Here is a 19459-nt window from a genome sequence, read left to right as displayed (position 1 = left end):
CCTTATGCATACATAGCAGCTCAGTCTTCTCTCTGGAGTCTTGCTGCTGTTCTAGGACCTGTGGTCATGTGACCTGCAGGTCTCTAAACAAGTAACAAGAACTGCCAATATAAGACCATGTGACCTTATGTCTGCAGGTTCTTTTGCAGGACATACCGTTCACAATGCAGTTCTGTTCTTGCTGTGATTCGTAACAAAATCGCAACAAAACTGCAATGTACTTTGGGTGGCCATGTGCCCCCCGGGAGCCTCAGGCTCTGGGTGGCAGCCCAAAACACCCCTATGATGATCCGCCATTGGGTATGATAGTTACAGCATTAAATGTGATTTGATGCACTTCTCTATAGTGATTCGAGATAACCTTTATCATTTTTTAGGGGGAGATACAATTTATTCCATATTAAGGTATCTCTAAATGGGAAAAAAAATAACCTTGAACCTACTTTTACAGGCCTAAAATATTTTTGTCAATTCTAAAAGCATTTTTTGCATTGCATCCTCTAAGAATTAAATAGGAATTCAAACTGAACTTAAACCTTGGAGCATGAAGACATGGTTGTTGGTGGTTCGTGGTTGTTCTGACAGAAATATCTGATATGTTTTATAAACTTCTTAAGACATCGATGAAAAACACAGCATATCTCCCAGTCTTCAGTTCTCACTAAAGAAATGTTAAAAGACTGCAAATGGCAGCCTAAACCTCTATTATCCGACAGGCAGCATTAGTCATCTTCACATGTCAATTACGTTTGGGTAGAACTTTCACTTCAAGCAACTTGAGCTAGACCATTAAGCTCAATCTTATTTATTATAAGTGCCTGTTCATGATGTTCTCCATGGGTGTGTTTTTTTTAAAACTCTGGACCCAATAAGATTACCAAAACGATCACTGTTGTAGACTGTTGACGCAATTCTGGCCCAAAAATATATTAGACTGAAAGTTTTGATGGTTGTGTCAAGCGACAACTTTCAGTCACTTATCCAGACCCAAATCCATACATTATATCGATATATCGGAGAGAAGTAAGAGACACAGAGACAATGCTTGTATATCCAAAAATCCTTCTCTGGTTTATTGATAGAAATGCAATTTCAATAGTATCAAAGGGGAGTAGGCTTGAGCTCAACCAATCACTTACAAATGGGACATTGACTCTACCTCAGCCAATCACGCACAATGGGACGTTGGCTCTAGCTCAGCCAATCATGTACAAGAAAGGCATCTTATGGAAATTTGCTGTAAGACAGGAAATTCTCACAAGAAATAATGAGTGAAACAAGAATCATAACAACCTTGTAAATAATGAGTCATAACAACCTTTAGCTGCAAGGCCATTACATACATTCTCCTAGCAGACCAGATAAAGAATGATAAACATAGCTAAGAATGTTTAACCTTATGAATATCCAGAAAATCCCAGCATACATTTAATTTTACAGAGAAACAGATGATTCTTCAAAACACAAAATTAATTCTTCATACAAGATTGAGTCACATAACCACATTTACAAAATGGAGTCACATAAATACATTTTCTCACTTTCACATAGACTATGAGAGTTCTGGAAAGCCATGATATTTGCTCCTTCCATCTTGGTGACTGCTCATTCTAATAATGACCTTTCATTCCATGTAATTGCATCACCATTCTATCACAAAGACTTTGCACATTGCCTGGACCTACTGCAATGGTCATAACTAGATGAATAGAGGCAGCATTCTCAGGAGTGTTATACATGTGTTTTCATTTATTATATGAGATCCATAGATTTACATGACACTGGATCATGCAATGTTTTGGACTAATTGGTTCTTTTTTTGTCATATTTTATAACAATCTGGCTTAAAGCACTACGCATGGACACTCTTTGTGAAACATGTCATGTAACAAAGGGGGAAATCAAGCTAAGGGCACTAGCACAGTCACCTTGCAGCACTGGAGTCCAGGGTACAAATCCAACATCGGCATGGATTTGGAAAGTTCTCCCCATGTTTGCTTGTGCTTCCTCCACAGACTCTGGTTTCCTCCACACAGTCTGAAAAGATTCTGATAGGTTAATCTGGATTGTAGACCCCAATGGGGATAGGGACTGATGTGAGATGACTATATCTGTATAGTGCTGCAGAATATGTTAGCATTATATAAATGAATAAAATAAATATGAATTTGTGAACATAGTAAAAAAAAAAAAGATAAAAATAATAGTCTCCAAAAAAGCTCAGTGCAAGTCAAAATTATTCAGACAAACTAATAAAGGCATGCCTGTATGTAGAGTTCATACATTCAATATACATAAATGATATGCTACAAGGCCTCTCTGATATAGTCATGTGGCTATATACTCAATAAAATGCACATAGCTTGCCATCCAATTTTGGGTGGACCGAGCCACAATTGAGAATTGGATAATGTTTCCTCACCTCTCTATCAGCAACGTTGTCAAGTATGTATATATTAACATCCTTACAATTTTACCTCATTTCATTAAAAATGTAGTCTGGGACAATACACATCAGAATCAGAGGAAACCCAGCTCCTAGACCTCATTGACCACACATTTGTTTTGCCTTTGCCTTGCTTACAGCTTATCTTTGTGGTTGAAAGACTGCTGTATATCTAGGCAGCATGGGTTATCAAAACTTATTTCATAACTAATTTCCTACTGTCCATGATAACAAGCCTCCCAATTTAGAGGGGTTATCGTAGTGACATTCTGCTCAACGTGCATATTGGGATGCACCTCTTAATTATTGAATACAGGTGTTTCATTCAATGCCATTAAAGCACCAAGCCATGCATTGCAGCCCAAAACAATCTTTTCTTTGCAAATCAGGAAAAATCTGAGATCGTCTAAGCTCATGGGATGATCCCAAGTGGATGCTAAACAATTTAGTAGAACATAGAACACATAAAGAGCTAGTGGTCAATGAAAGAGACAAAAATAATAATCCAGATACTAAACCCACACTTGTACTACAACAGAGTAAAAAATTCTGGGATATAAAACATATAGTGCTAAAATATTTATCACTTTTGTATGATGATGACAGACTGGGGAGCATCTTGGAACAGGGATATCGAGTGGTGTCCAAGAGATCACCCACCTTGGGGAATTTTCTTTATCTCCCAGCTTGTATGCAGCCTCAAAATCTAAACAAATCTGGCTACATTAAAAATGATTATTTTTTTCCCGATGTGTCTCCCACTTATGCTTGATGTGTTCTTATGCGGCTGACCAAATCTTTCTATAATTCAGAAAATAATAATTCTTATGCCATCAAAGAGTACATAAATTGTAACAACAATAATGTGATCGATGTCATCCAATGTACAGGCTGTCAAAATCTTAAGTCAATGTACAACAAGATGAAGGTGAGAATCCTCGAACACCTGGACGGTATTGCCAACCCTAATAGGTAATAATAAGGTAGAAAATTTAATAGTAATTAGAGTAATATAATGAAGTCTGAGGAAAGAAAAAGATCTGGTTTCTTGAGGTTATAACACTTTTCATACAAATGCTTGTATGTGGCATGGTTAACCCCTTCCCTCTTCAGCCATTTTTCAGATTTTCACTTTTGTTTTTCCTCCCCACATTCCAAAAGCTATAATTTGTTTATTTTTCCATCGATATAGCCATTTGAGGGCTTGTTTTTTTGCGGGACAAGTTGTAGGTTTTCATGGCTCAATTTGTTGTACCGCATAATGTACTGGGAAGCTGATAAAAAATATATTTGTGGGATGAAATGTGCAAAAAAAACAGCGATTACGCCTTTTTTTGGGGTTTTGTTTTTACAGCGTCCATCAGGCGGTAAAAACTACATATTCACCGTGTTCTACAGGTTGATACGATTACGGTGATAGCAAATTTATATGTTTTGTTTTATGTTTTACCACTTTTAAAAAAAATAAAACTATTTGCTAAATTAAAAAAAACTTTTGTGTCGCCGTATTCTGAGAGCCATAACTTTTTTATTTCTCATCAATTTAGCAATGTGAGGGCTTACATTTTGCAGGGCGGGCTGTAGATTTAATCGATACCATTTTGGGGTATGTGTGATCACATTTTATTTCATTTTTTTTTTAGCGCTAAGGTGACCAAAAAACAGCAATTTGCATGTTTTCTATATATTTTTTACGCCATTCACCGAGCGGGTTGAACAGTGCTATATTGTGATAGGTCGGACTTTTACAGATGCGACAATACCAGTTACTAATGTATTGCAGTATATCGTGATTCTGACAGTCTCCTTTGAAGCCCTACCAGAAGCAGGCCTTTATTAGGCCCCCAGGTTGCAACAACAACCATTGTAACCGGCCGATAGTTCCGCGGGGGGTGCAATGGCTTGTTTGAGAGGTCACCCCCCTGATTCTAACACTTTAATTGCTGCGGTCGAGATTGACCACGACATTTAAGGTGTTAAACGGGCGGAATCAAAGTCATCTTTGATTCCGACCGTTGCAGTGAGGTGTCGGCTGTATTACACAGCCAACACCCGCTGTGTATGGAGCGCGCTCAACCCGTGAGCGCGCTCCATATGTCCCCTTAACCCTTATCACGTACAGTTAGGTGATAATGCGTTAAGGGGTTTAAAGAAGACCTCCAGTTCTAACACAACTTTCCATATCTGTATTCCCCACCTGGCTGTATACCACACTACAATTATTTTATGTATACAGTATCCCAACGATATATAGGAGCTGCACGGTAATTGGAAATGAAAAAAATTAGCAGGTGCTAAGCCTCAAAGAGTCTTGACCAAGTCTCCTTCAGTTAATCGATACAAAAATCCAAGGAAAAAGGCAGCACTCCAAGTACATATAAAATATAAAGACGTTTTATTCACCCAGTGTGTAGGAAAAGTTTGACCTTCCCATTGAAGGCATTTTCAAGCAAAGAATGTGTATAGTATTTCAGAAATACAATCATGTAGTTAAGATAATCAAATATGATTAATATAAAAAGATACAAAACAAATTAAAATGTGACAAAAAATAGTTACAAAATCCATACAAGTTGCGTGACAGCGGTACCATGTAATATACATAAATACAGAATACCAAATGTAAAAAAAATTATACAAATATAGCTAAATAGTATTAATTCCAATTACTGTGTCAAAAGTGTCAGCTGACACTCACCTCCGAGCTGTTAAAACTCAACGCACATGTCTTACACACAGGAATTATAGATAAATAACAGCATACCAGCATCCTGGCATTGCATGAAACCCATTGCACATGCTCCAAATACCACCTATCAGAATAAGTGCCGTCTTGTCCCTTAGCAGTTCTAGCAAGAACTTAGTACTCCAATGTAGTTTGCAAAAAACATTGTTGTTTATTTATCCATATAATAGGTAGTAAACCAAAATAACATTTCGGAAGAGTATTCAAGTTTCAGTTTTAAATAGACAATTGGTCTGTCAGTTTCCGTAACTCCTATAGTAGTGAATGGCAGTTCCAAAAGCAGCGTAGCATGCAACGCTGTTTCCGTAACTTCTATTCAGTTATATGGGAGTTACGGAAACAGCGTAGCTCAGCGAGTTAAGCTGTTTCCGTAACTCGACCATGTAGCCAGGAAGTGGCCGGGAGACAGTGCAGCGGAGCGGTAACATAGAACGGGGCTTAGAGGGCCCCATTCATAGGTGTGGGTCCCAGCGGTGGGACCCGCATCCATCTGACATTTATGACATATCCTGTGGATATAATCCAAAAAATGCAATATATGAAGCAGCACAAATCAGCAGCAGGCTTGAGAAAGACCCTCCACTTGTCACGGGTCGAAACGTTGCCATTTTTTACTGGATGTTTGACCAATAAAAGAACTTATTGATTGAAACTTGGGAGACGTGTGCTGCTATTCACCACGCTTTTTCTGAAGATATCCTGTGGATATGTCATACATGTCCGTCATGGGAAGACCCCTATAAATGCCGCGGTCGCTATTAACCGCGGCATTTAACTAGTTAAACGGCCATGAATAGCGTCATCGCTGTTCCTGGCCATTAGAGCAGCGTGTCAGCTGTAAAACACAGCTGAGATCTGCAGTGTATGGAGCGGGCTCAGCACGTGAGCACGCTCCACTCCAAACATCCCCTCCCGACACATCACGGGTCGGGAAGGGGTTGAGTAAGAAGCAGTCAGGGGGCCGGCGCTGCCGGGTTCCTTGTCTGCCGACTATAAAATGCAGGGACTTTTAAGCAAGATTTATTCTTGCTAAAAACTGCATCTTATAGTCCGAAAAATACGGTAAATATTTGGCAAGGACGTGGTGTCCGAAGCACAGTTAGCTCCGCCAATAGCCCCACATGCAAGAAGCCTGTGAGGAAGGAGATGTGAGTGCTCAGTCTGTCTGTTGTTTGTGCCTCTACTTGTCTGTGTGTCTCTCTGTTTGTGTGTGTATAAGTTCCAGTATGTATGTCTTTGCATACCTCACCAACTGTCCCGGATTTAGTGGGACAGTCCCGGATTTGGGGCGGTGTCCCACTGTCCCAGGCGGCCGGGGGTATGTCCCGCTGTGAACCTAACTCTGAAGCAGGGAACCATCAGCTCCCTGCTTCAGTATTAGTTCAGAGCGGAGGAGCAGAGGAAGCTCCTCCGCTCACCGAGGACTCCCTGGGCACAGCGCTACTTTAAGCTCTGTGCTTGGGGAAGCCCTTGACGTTACTGTCCATATATGGACAGTGACGTAAGTTGCTACTCCCGGAGCAGAATCCCTGGCCAGAGTCGGCAAGGGGGATTCCGGGGAATTTTGCAGACTTTTTAGATTGTTTCGCTCCTTAGAGCAGTTACACCACTTAAGGTGGTTACTCCTCTTTGGATGTTTTTTTTAGCCCCTTCGGGCTTTTATTAGCCTCTTTGGTCGTTTATTAGCCCCTTCGGGCTTTCCCCCACTTCACTACCTCTGGCTTTCCCCCCTCCTGCCCTTTTCCACCACTTGACCACTCAGCTAGCTCCGATCCCTGCCATTAAACCCTTAGATGCCGTGATCAAAAGTGATCGCAGCATCTTAGTGGTTTGTAGCCATCGGCATAGACACTATGTGATCGTGAAACTGCCGATTGTTACTATGGCTACATGGTTAGTGCAATGCATTAGAGTAAAGATCAGAGGTGCAGGCCCCCAAGTCCCCTAGCGGGACAAAAAAAAGTTGAATAAAAGTGTAAAAATAAAAGCTTTAAGTTATTAAAAATAAACACTGCTTTTTTTACTATAATAAGACTTTTATTATAGGAAAAAAATGAAAACGTTAAAAAAAAGTACACATTTGTTATCGACGCGCCCGTAACGAGCCAAACAACAGAACTATAATGTTACTTTTCCCGCATGGTGAACACCGCAAAAAAAAACAAACAATGCCAGAATCGCTATTTTTTTATCACCACCCTCACAAAACATGGAATAAAAGGTGATCAAAAAGTTGCATGTACCCCAAAATAGTACGTATAAAAACTACAACCTGTCCTGCAAAAAACAAGCCCTTACACAGATTTTTTTGACTGAAAAATAAAAAAGTTATGGCTCTCAGAATATCGTGACACACAAAAAAAAAGTTATTTTATTGTGCAAATGCTGCAAAACGTAAAAAAAAGATATACATTTGGTATCGCCGTAATCGTATTGACCCGCAGAATAAAGTAAAATTGTCATTTATAGCCTACGGTGAACACTAAAAAAAACCATTGTCAGAATTGCTGGTTTTTGGTCACCTTGCTTGCCAAAAAATGAAATAAAAAGTGATAAAAATAATCACATGTACTCCAAAATGGTACCAATGAAAACTACAGATTGTCCTGCAACAAATAAGCCCTCACACTGCTCCGAAGGAGAAAAAATAAAAACGTTCTGGCTCTCAGAATATGACAACACAAAATGTGCAGAGAGTTCCAAAAGCGGATAAAATTGGGCACCATTTATCAGTGCGACACAGGCCACACATTTCTGAATTATTTTTTATTTACCTCATTATTATACCCTCTAATTATGCCATGATGCACTCCGAACAGCTTACATATGTCCTGATGTTCTCCGCACAGATTACATATGCCCCCATATTATAAACTAAAATACCAGCAAAACCCCAAACAGAACTATTACCAAGCTAAATCTGCGCCCCAAAAGCAAAATGTCGCTCCCTTCCTTCTGAACTCTACAGCATGCCCAAACAGCAGTTTACGTGCACATATATAGCATCGCCATACCCAGGAGCACCCACTTAAAATTTTATGAGGTATTTGTCTTCGGTGGCACAAACTGGGCATAACATATTGTGCACTGAAATGGCATATCAGTGGAAAATTTTAATTTTCACTTTGCCCCATCCGCTGCACATTAATTTCTAATGAAAAAACACCTGTGGATAAAAATGCTCACTACACCCCTTAAAATGCCTTAAGGGGTGTAGTTTCCAAAATAGGAGTCACTATTTGGGGGTTTGTTTTACATTTGACCTCAGAGCCTCTGAAATTGTGGGTCAATGCTGTGAAAATCACCAAAATAGACCTCAAATGCGCATGGTTCTCTTCACTTCTGAGCCCTGTCATATGTCCAGGCAAATGATTAATGCCTTGAGGGTGTAGTTTCTAAAACGGGGTCACTTCTTGGGGGCTTTCACTGTACTCTGGTACCTCAGGGTTTTGCGAATGCAACATGGCACACAAAAACCAAGCCAGCAAAATCTGCATGCCAAATAGCGCTCCTGCTTTTCTGGGCTTTGCTGTGTGTCCAAACAGTAGTTTATTACCACATATGGGGTATTTCCGTAATCGGGAGAAATTGCTTTTCAAATGTTGGGGTGCTTTTTCTTCTTTATTCCTTGTAAAAATTGAACGTTTCCAAGTTTTATCAGAGAAAAAAATTTTCAATTTCACAGCATAATTCCACTAAATTCAGCAAAAAAGAACCTGTGGGGTCAAAATGCTCAATATACCCCTGGAAAAATTCCTTCAGGGGCGTAGTTTCCCAAATGGGGTTACTTTTGGGTGGTTTCCACTGATTTGGTCCCAAAGGGGCTTTGCAAATGTGACATGGCACCGCAAACCATTCCAGCTAAATTTTAGCTCAAAAAGCCAAATGGTGCTCCTTCCCTTCTAAGTCCTGCTGTTGGTCCAAACTGCCATTTATCACGACATATGGGGTATTGCCGTGCTCAGAAGAGTTTCACGTTACATAAAGTAGACATATGGAAAATGTTAACTTGTAAACATTTTTTGTGGTATTACTCTCTGTTTTACAAGTAGATGCATTTAAATTTAGAAAAATTCAAATTTTTGCACATTTTCTGTAAACGTTGATATTTTTCACAAATAAACACTCAATTTATCGACCAAATTTTTCCACTAAGTTAAAGAATAATATGTCCCGAGAAAACAGTATCAGAATCACGTGAAAAAATAAAAGCATTCCAAAGTTATTATCACATAAAGTGACACATGTCAGATTTGAAAAAAATGGCCTGATCCATTAGGTGAAAACAGGCTATGTCCTTAAGGGGTTAAAAATCAGTTTGTTTGTTTTTTTTCTGCAAAAGAAGAGAGTCTGAATGGAATGCTAAATTGAGAAGCATTCAGAGTGACAGATTTACAAACAGAAACATGAATGTCTAGAAATGAATAAGAATGTGGGTGGACAGCATCAATCTTTTTTTTTTGAATCAAACAAGTTTTTATTGATAATACAACATCTGTTATACAGCCTGTACATTTCTTACAGTACTTTACAAAAAACAAATAAAAATAACATAACCTCACTTAAGTAGTGCAAAATTTCTTCAAGTGCTTTATGGCATGTATACAACATCTTTGGTTACACCATAACCTATTTCTCCCCCCAACTGAACTACCCCCCTCCCTTGCAGTACCCCCTCTCTTTCCTGATTTTTCCACCACTCCTCCTCCATGTCTCCTCCATAGTAAACCGATATTCCACCAGACCTTAAACATGTATGTGTGTCAGCCCCCCTCCAAATCTCATCTAGTGATCCGCATTGCCATAGGCGTGTACCCATTTACCCCATTGTTTCTCGTATTTCTGAATTGTCCCTCTTTTCAGATATATCCGATGTTCCAGTGATACCGTGTGGTTAACATATCCAACCAGTTCAGCTACCTCCGGGGGATCCGCCTGCAGCCAATATTTTGCGATTAGTTTCCTAGCATGATACAAAATCTTTTTAATAGACAGTAGCTCCACTCCATCCCCTCCTTCCTCCCCAATGCAGCCCAGTAAGAATATTTTAGGTTCTATTGGGAAATCTCTCCCATATACGTTAGACACAATACTTTTAACTTCCTTCCAATATCCTTCTAGCAGCGGGCAGCTCCAAAACATATGCTTTATGTCCGCCCCATCAAACATGCACCTGGGACATTCCTTAGTTGATCTAATGCGCATTTGCCATAGCACCTTAGGCGTCCTATACACCCTGTGTAATAGAAAAAGTTGTGACCTCCTGTGCGTTACACTAATAGAGAGTTTTTTAGATGATCCCAGTACCTCCTCCCAGTCTTCATCCCCTATAGGCCCTACATCCTCTTCCCATTTACGTCTGATCTCCACCAACGGGTCTCCCAGAAAATTAGAGAGTAGCGTATTATATAGCACCGAGATAATCCCTTTAGTGTCTTTTGCCCCTAGTACCTGCTCCATCCCTCCCATGGTGGAACAGCTCAAATCCACCAGTCTCTCTTGAGCCTGCGCCGCATGCCTTAATTGAAGATATTGGTAGAACAGCTGATGTGGGAGTCCAAACTCCTCCTGTATTCGAGCAAAGGGCTTAAAAACACCTCCTTCATACAGCTGGTATACATATCTAATCCCTGCTTGTTCCCAGTCTTGAAATCCTTCCAGCATATTAAATTCTAAAGGCATATAATTGGAGCATCCTGTAACCCCCAATAATTTCTTACTTTCCCACCAAACTCTATGTATTAATAGTAAAGTCGGCTTCCCTCTTGCCTCCCTCTTTAATTTATGAGATTCCATGGCCTCTAATACATCCGTTCTCTGACCCAGATAATACACCAGTTTCCCACTAGATTCCCACTCCTCCCTATTCTTCCAGCCCTTAAGGTGTTGTAATTGGGCCGCTAGATAATATATCCATGCATTCGGAATAGCTAACCCTCCCTGTTCCACTGGTAGTTGTAGCTTGTCCAGTTTTATCCTGGGGATCCCCCTTTTCCACACCAAGTCCCTAAACAAGTTATGGATTCTCCTGAACCAGTATTTAGGCAACCACACTGGGGCATTGTGCACCACATAAAGAATCTGGGGCATCAGAATCATTTTGATGAGATTTGCTCGACCCAATGCTGACAGTGGTAGCCCGAGCCATATTTTGGTCTTATCCGTAAGTTTGCTCAACAATGGTATCACATTTAGTTCAATAAAGTCCTGCACCCTCGCCGATATCATGATTCCCAGGTACTTAAATTTCTGTACGCACGGTACCTCAATTCCTCCAATCACCAACGGCGTATCTACTGGCTGGAGTGGCAACAGCACCGACTTATTCCAATTAATTTTTAGTCCTGAGAATCTACCAAAGCGCTCCAATACATTCATTATCACTGGCAGTGAGTAATTTATTTCCCCCAAGAACATCAAGATATCGTCCGCATATAATGCTATGCGCTCCTCCAGCTCCCCACAACGAAACCCTTCTATCCCTGGATGCTGTCTTACCATATTGGCTAGGGGTTCAATTGCCAACGCAAATAGTAGTGGCGAAAGTGGGCATCCCTGTCGCGTCCCCCTCTCCAGTCTGAAGGAATCTGACATCCTTCCATTTGCTCTTATCCTAGCTACCGGCTCCTTATATAATAATTGTACCCATTTTATAAATTTCTTTCCAAAGCCCATCCGTTCCAAGACAGCCCACAGATACCCCCACTCCACACTATCAAACGCCTTGGCGGCATCTAAAGACAGCACTGCTCTACACCGTGCATCCGGAGCATCTGTCTGCAAATTCAGGAAAAGTCTACGTAGATTAACTGCTGTAGAGCGCGATGGCATGAATCCCGACTGATCCATCCCCACAATTTTAGTCACTACTCGTGACAGCCTATTAGCAATTACTTTCGCTAAAATTTTAATGTCCGTGGTTAATAGAGATATCGGTCTGTATGAGTCAGGTTGTTTCCGGTCTTTCCCTTCCGTGGGGATTACGACTATAACGGCTTCGTACATTGTCTGCGGTAAACGCCCCCTGGTGAAACTATCCTGGAACACTTCCAATAACTCCGGGAGAACCGTCTCCCCATATGTTTTATACAATTCAGTTGGTATACCATCTATCCCTGGAGCCTTTTCGTTTGCCATAGAACTTAACGCTTCCTGTATTTCCTCTAGCGTAATTGGCTCTTCCAATCCCTCTCTCTCCTCCTCCCCCAGGATAACCCATGTCATTTCTGCCAGATATTCTGACAGCAGATCCTCCGAGTAGTCCACCTTAGTACGATACAGTTCCATGTAGAATGCTGTTAACACCTCTAATATATCCCCTGTTTCTCCAACCAGAGTCCCGTGCACTGTCTGCAACTGATGAATGAACGCACTTTCCCGCATCGGCCGCGCCATATTTGCTAACAGTCTGCCCGCCATTTCACCCTCCTCATAGTATTTTTGTTGTAAAAATAGTCTTTTATTAGCCGCTTGCTCCAGCTGATGTTCCCTAAGCAATTTCTGAGCAACCTTCCATTGGGCTAGTGTTTCCGCAGTGTTATTAGTAACGTGCCTCTCCTCTGTTACTGTGACCCTGTCTGTCGAATTTGTCGCGACTTAGTTTTAATGAGCGAGATCTCCCGTACATACACTCCCCTTATAGTCGCCTTCATAGCATCCCATTCCGTAGGAACCGTACCTTTATTAAACTCAAAGTATTCTCGCAGACTCATATTTATTATCTCCTCTCCCACTAACCGTATCCAGAACGGGTTCAACCTCCAGTGCATTCTCAACCCCCCCATCTCTGAGCTTGTTCGGAGCTTAAGTAACATTGGGGAGTGATCAGACAGTGCTCGTGGTAAGTATTCCACCCCTTCCACACATTCCATCCCCATTCCATTATTAAACATTAGGTCTATTCGTGATAATGATCCATATGTAGATGATACACACGAATATTGCGTAGCAGAGGGCCATTTTGCCCGCCAAATATCTGTAAACCCAGCCTCCATCATGTACTTTCCGAATCTCGTCAGGCCAGTATCCCCCACCCCTCCCCCTTTTGGAAATTTATCCCACCCTTTGTTCATTATGTTGTTGAAATCTCCCATCAATATAGTCGGTATCATAGGCCACCCAGCCAGTTTCTCCAGCACCTCTCTCATCGGACCCACAGAGTACGGGGGAGGCACATATAACACCACAATTATACATTCCCAGTTAAACAATTTACAGTGCACCCCAACATATCTACCTGCCCTATCTTTAAAGGAATCTATACAGCTAAAAGGCACATCCCTATGAACCAGGAGGCTAACCCCCCTTGAGTATGTAGAATGAAAGGAATGAAAACTATGTCGGATCCAAACCCTATGCGCTTGTTGCACCGTATCAGTAGTAAACAGCATCAATCTTAGTTATGTAATGAAGTAGTACTTGTGAACAGGCAGCGTGAATGATCATTGAAGCATAAAACCTACTTAAAATGATCAGTACCAAAATAGTACATGTTATTAAAAAGGTTCACCCAAAATAAAAGATGATATAAAAATTTTGCCCAGTGCCCTTTTTGGTAACACCAACACTGTATTTAAAAACTTCATAATGCAAGCACTAGAGTAATTGGAGTACTGGATGTTAAGTCACATCCTCACTGAGTTATACCCAAGGACATATGTGAATACTAAATTCACATATGGCCTTGTGTATAACTCAGCGGGGGTGCCAAGACAAACATTTTATGGGGTTATTTATTAGTTTTTTATATTGAGAGCTCATTTATATTTAAAATAAATAAAAACACTATGCCCCAGAAATCGACACTATTGTACGAATTTAAGCCGTTGACAATAGCTAGTACCTAAATTCTTAGTTTTTTAGATAATAGTTTGTCTGTTTTTTTTACATTTTTTAGTATTGCATGCCGAATACAAATATGGTGGAGGAAAGGTATTAGCATTTGACTACTTTGATGTTTGTAAGATGAGAGATTTCAACAAGGAATACTTACAATATGCAAGACAGTCTGGGAATTGCTACGGTACAGAAGTTGAATGGTTGAGATTTTTTTCTGAATATCTTCAAAATATAAGAGCTAGAATGTCAGACTGTAAATATGTAATTGTTGCAAATAGAGGAATACCTAATAAACAGGAAGTTTCATGATTAGAACAATTTTAGGAAATTAAATTTCCCACATCAATGCAGTGAGGATAAGTTGACTCTTCAAAGTGGACAATCCCTTTAAATTAACAACCACAGAGACGTTTGTGCGGTGCAGTTATAGAAGATGTTCTGTTTTAATAGCTTTGTCAGTTTGTTAATGCAATGAGCTGTCCAAACATTGTAGAACAAAGAGGCTTATTGCCACCTTTTAATATTACCCAGGAAATAGAAATGACTTAAAGAGGCTCTGTCACCACATTATAAGTGCCTTATCTTCTACATAATGTGATCGGCGCTATAATGTAGATTACAGCAGTGTTTTTTATTTAGAAAAACTTTGTATTTTCACCAAGTTATGACCTATTTTAGCTTTATGCTAATGACTTTCTTAATGTCCAACGGGGCGTTTTTTTTACTTTTGACCAAGTGGGCGTTGTAAAGAGAAGTTAATGTGTGTGTATGTGACTGCACATAGTGATCTAGTAAGATCACTATGTGCAGAGTAAATGAACGGAGAGAAGTGTATGACGCTGATTGGTTAGCGTCATACACTTCTCTCCACAACGCCCACTTGGTCAAAAGTAAAAACACGCCCAGTTGGGCATTAAGAAAGTCATTAAAAGCTAAAATAGCTCATAACTTGGTGAAAATAGATTGTTTTTCTAAATAAAAAGTACTGCTGTTACCTACATTACAGCGCCCATCACATTATGTAGGAGATAGGGCACTTATAAAGTGGTGACAGAGGCTCTTTAACTAAATATTATTCTAGCAGAGTCAGTCAAACCATCCACTTCAATCTAATCTTCAAATCTATCTCTTTTTCATTGTAAAAAAAAATTGCTACTGGAGAACTTAAAAGGATTCTGCTAAAGTTAGAGTTCATTTTCCAACTATTAAAATGTATCCTTTCTAGTATCCCATGATTTAGAGATCACATGAGTATTTCTAGCTTTCCTTTGCCAGATACTAAAACCTTCATTGCCTTATGGAGTGACTTTGGAAAAACCGCAGGAAGAAGACTAGTAGAAATCTCAATACCTCGCTATCATTAGACAATATGTAATTAGGATGTTAAGCGGTAGGAGATTTCCCTAGTGCTACAAATGATGTAAGGAGTTTTCTCCTTGTCTGAGTATTGAGTAATGTACAATATGCTACCTGTGGCTTTACATTTTGCGCAGGGGTGTAGCTATAGGGGTTCAGAAGTACTATTGCACCGGGGTCTTAATACCTGAGTGGCCCCTTTTCAATCTAAGAAAACACCCGTATTATAAATGGCACATTGTAGGCAGGGGCCCTATTACAGGTTTTGCATTGGGGTGCAGGAGCTTCAAGTAATGGCTGGATTTATTAAAATGTTGTAATGCTGCTACAGTGAGACACTTTCTGCTACATCTGTACATACACATATTTATTGCTTGTAATTGTGTTCCAGATAAGTCAGCTAAAACATTTTATGTCAATGAGCAATTTTATACAACATACTTTTATACCTGAATATCTGTGAACTGCAGTAATTACCGTATTTCATGGCAAGTTCTTACACGGTACTCTGATTCTCAAGTGATTCATCCATAAAGCTTTTGAGATAAATCAGAGATTAAGCATCTAAAATTAAGAAGTGTCATACCCAGATAAAATCAAGTCTACATAAAACATAAATCGACTAAGCATTTGCTAATGAGAGATAAGAGGTAAGGAGTTCTAGAGTAGATACTTATTAATGATTTCTTTATTTGTCAATAACTACTCCATGATGAAGCCCCAAATCAGGATGGAAAATGTAGAAGGGATTTATAGAGGGAAAAACAGACTCATTCAATTACTGAGAAATGTGCAAGAGGTCCCATAAACACTTAACACCAACATCAGTATAACTATAATCAGAACCTACGAGAGATTTCTTATCAAGTTCATTCAACATGAAACGCAATGTGCAAGAATCTAGTGTCAGCTGTATAGTGGAGTAAAAATGTTTTCATACTGAGCAAATAATATTTAATCATGAGCTTATTCTTGCTCAGCGCTCCTGATTACAAAGACTATTGTGTCTGTCATCTACATATAATGACTATGGATCATAGAGAAATGGGTAAGGACTATGATTAAGGAGAAAATAGTCAGTATGTTAGGTGTTGTTATTCTTCCATTATTGTATGCACAACATAATATTTATAACAGTAAATCTAGTCTAGTATTATACAGTCTTACATGTATCGACATGTTCAAAACCCTCACCTCTAGAACTGAGCTACAGTACTCATTTGAACCCAAACCTGAAGCTCCCAAATCATTTGTCAAAGGAACCGCTTGGTTTGCTTTGACAATATGTGGAAGGTGTAGATTGTGCCAATTTTATCAATGCCACACTCACTACAGTTTCTCAACAAGTGGAATCGTCCTACCTGGTATTTCCACCAGTTCATCAGTTGTCGCCATCCCATTGCTCTACATCTAGATTAAGCTTTTTCCACAGTAACCAAAGGAGGTAGTAATGGGGCCTCTGAGCATGCACCCCTCACAAAGAAGGGAATGGCATGTTGGCACCCCCAAACAACTATAAAGACTGTCTAATGCACAGATATCTATACCAAAACAAGGTTGGTCTGTGTGAGCACTACCTACACTCCAACTAAAGTCTTTAGGGTATGTGCACACGGTAGCAGGCTTTTACGGCTGAAATGACAGACTGTTTTCAGGAGAAAACAGCTGCCTCGTTTCAGCCGTAATTGCTGCTCCTCGCATTTTGCGAGGCTTCTCTGACAGCCGGAAATTTTGAGCTGTGCTTCATTGAGTTCAATGAAGTACGGCTCAAATTACATCTGAAAGAAGTGTCCTGCACTTCTTTTGATGAGGCTGTATTTTTACGCGTCATCGTTTGACAGCTGTCAAACGACGATGCGTAAATGACAGGTTGTCTGCACAGTACAAATGAATGGGCAGATGTTTGCCGACGTATTGTAGCCCTATTTTCGGACGTAAAACGAGGCATAATACGCCTCGTTTACGTCTGAAAATAGGTCGTGTGAACCCAGCCTTACACTGCAGTGACTAGACTAGCAACTTAGAGCTCATCCGCTGCTTACTAAGCATGTAAGGGGAAAAAATCATCTATTTTGCAAACATTAGGGTGTGGGCAAGGAACATTCATAAGCCACTTAAGATCAAGTGTGCTCATCAGCAGGTAGAAGTATTTGAGTACATGCCCAGAAGGAAACATTTAGAAAACTATACTTTATACAGCAGTGTCAAAAACACAGGGTAAAAGTTTGTGAAGTATTAGCCCAGCAAAGAGGATCATAGCGAAAGGGGACAAAGTGTACCCACAGCACACATATATAATGATTGACATTTGACCTGTGGGTTGTTTAGTGTCGTACGTAGACTTTCTGTCACGCAGGGCAAAGAAACATCCTAGCCGTGTCCTAGTACCTTGGCCAAGGAATAGTGGCTTTTTGGAGCACATGCCCCCCCCCCCGGCCCCCACCCCATTTATGCCCCTGGATTGTCTGTCATTTCCTATATGAAACTGCACACCTGTAAACCTGGTATGTCAGGTAAATGAGATTGTTAATCTGACTTACTTCTCGAATACCAGCTATAACATTTTCTCATGCTGTAGAAGAGGTTATAAGAGCCTGAGCAAATGACCATGATTCTTAATTATACCAGACGATGACAATTTTCTGATGAGTTCTGACATTTTATAGACTTCCTGAGATCGTAAAGGACATAGAGACAAAAAAAGGAGGGTTAGGAAGGTGAGACAATTAAAAAGATAATTGTATTTTTTTTCTAATATAGATTAGGCCTTATGCACACGACTGTAGTGGTTTTGCGGGCCGCAAAACCACAGATCCATTGCGGTCTATTTTTTAACAAAAATGTATTTGTTGTGCATCCATGTGTCATCAGGAATCACGGCTCCACAACAACAAAAAATTTATGTCACCAGTTTGTGAAGCCGCAAATCCGGATCGTAAAATGTTTTGTCCTGAGTTTTTACATCCCGGATTCGCAGGCCCAGCATGGATCCGTGAAAACACCGGTTGTGTGCATTGTGCTATGGAGATTAATCAGTCTTCAATTTATCTGCAAAAATTTGGATAAATTGCAGACACAAAAGTACGGTCGTGTGCATGAAGCCTAAAGTTGTAATTATTACTATTAGTACCATTTTACAAAGCCGTGTGCAAACTGATGTATTATTGGTTTGTCTCTCATTTTTTTTTCAAATATAGGACAGGCCGGACATAGGCCAAGGGACTTAAGGTAGGCCAGCATGACCAGGGGTGTAGGCAGGGAAGGGGTTAAGAAAAATAGGGGAAGGAGAGGAGGGGGAGTGGGAGGGGTTGGATAGGGCGTGGAAAGGGTGGAATAAAAGGGGAGGCAGGGAGAGGCAGCGCCATTAATGGCTGAGACGGTGTAGGAAGTTTCCGCAGCCGACTTACCTGATGGATGCCTTGCTTGTGCAGCTTCGTGCCGCAGTTGCGGAGTGAGGAATGGTGTGGTTAGCTGAGGGCTTGGGGCTGTCCAGCCCTGTGGAGATGGGATCGGCGGTGACAGCAGGAGGGAGCGGTGAGCGGCCAGGAATCGCTGGGCCGTCAGGCGACATGGCTCCCTGCACTTCCGGGGCTCCGGCATCCCCTGTGAGGTGGCGTTCCTGTCGGACGCGGCCCCAAGAACGACTGAGCCCCGAAGACCTGCCGAGTCAGGTGTCGGGTACGGAGCCCCTCTAGGGACCCTCCAGGTCGGAGTCCCCGCCCCACTGCTAGGGGTCGGCGGGCTTCATCTGTGAGGAATCCGAGCTGCCGGCCTGACTCTGCGGAGATGGGGGGAGGGGATCCCTTACCTATGGGACCACCTCTCGTCTCCTGTATGACATTACGTGGAGCTGCGGCGGGCTGTCTTGGCGATGCTCCGGTCGAGCAGGCCGCCAGACGTCAGGAGGTTGCTGAGCCTGGTCGCGTGCCGCAGTCGGCGGTGACGCAGAGGTATCCGGGTGGGCAGCGCCCTGCTAGTGGCGTGGAGATGGATGTCCAGGGCCCCAAGCGGTGTCCAGGGCAGGTCACAGCTGCCGATCGTGTGGCGCCGGTTCGGGTTCGGATGCGGCAGGC

At 41.2% G+C, this 19459-nt stretch overlaps 1 long non-coding RNA gene across 1 annotated transcript; it reads right to left on the bottom strand.

Annotated features, from left to right (window-relative positions):
• Positions 1-9892: 9892 nt before the first annotated feature.
• Positions 9893-18045, bottom strand: LOC142748200 (uncharacterized). The gene is made up of 4 exons (XR_012882176.1): positions 17927-18045; positions 15836-15922; positions 14185-14316; positions 9893-10155 (listed from the first exon to the last, which is right to left on the bottom strand). It is a non-coding gene; the product is annotated as an uncharacterized LOC142748200 (long non-coding RNA).
• Positions 18046-19459: the final 1414 nt, after the last annotated feature.

The sequence above is a fragment of the Rhinoderma darwinii genome, chromosome 3 (genome assembly GCF_050947455.1).
Source record: "Rhinoderma darwinii isolate aRhiDar2 chromosome 3, aRhiDar2.hap1, whole genome shotgun sequence".
Classification (NCBI taxonomy): domain Eukaryota; kingdom Metazoa; phylum Chordata; class Amphibia; order Anura; family Rhinodermatidae; genus Rhinoderma; species Rhinoderma darwinii.
Note: the sequence above shows the minus strand (reverse complement) of the source record. Positions and strands in the feature narration are given on the sequence as shown.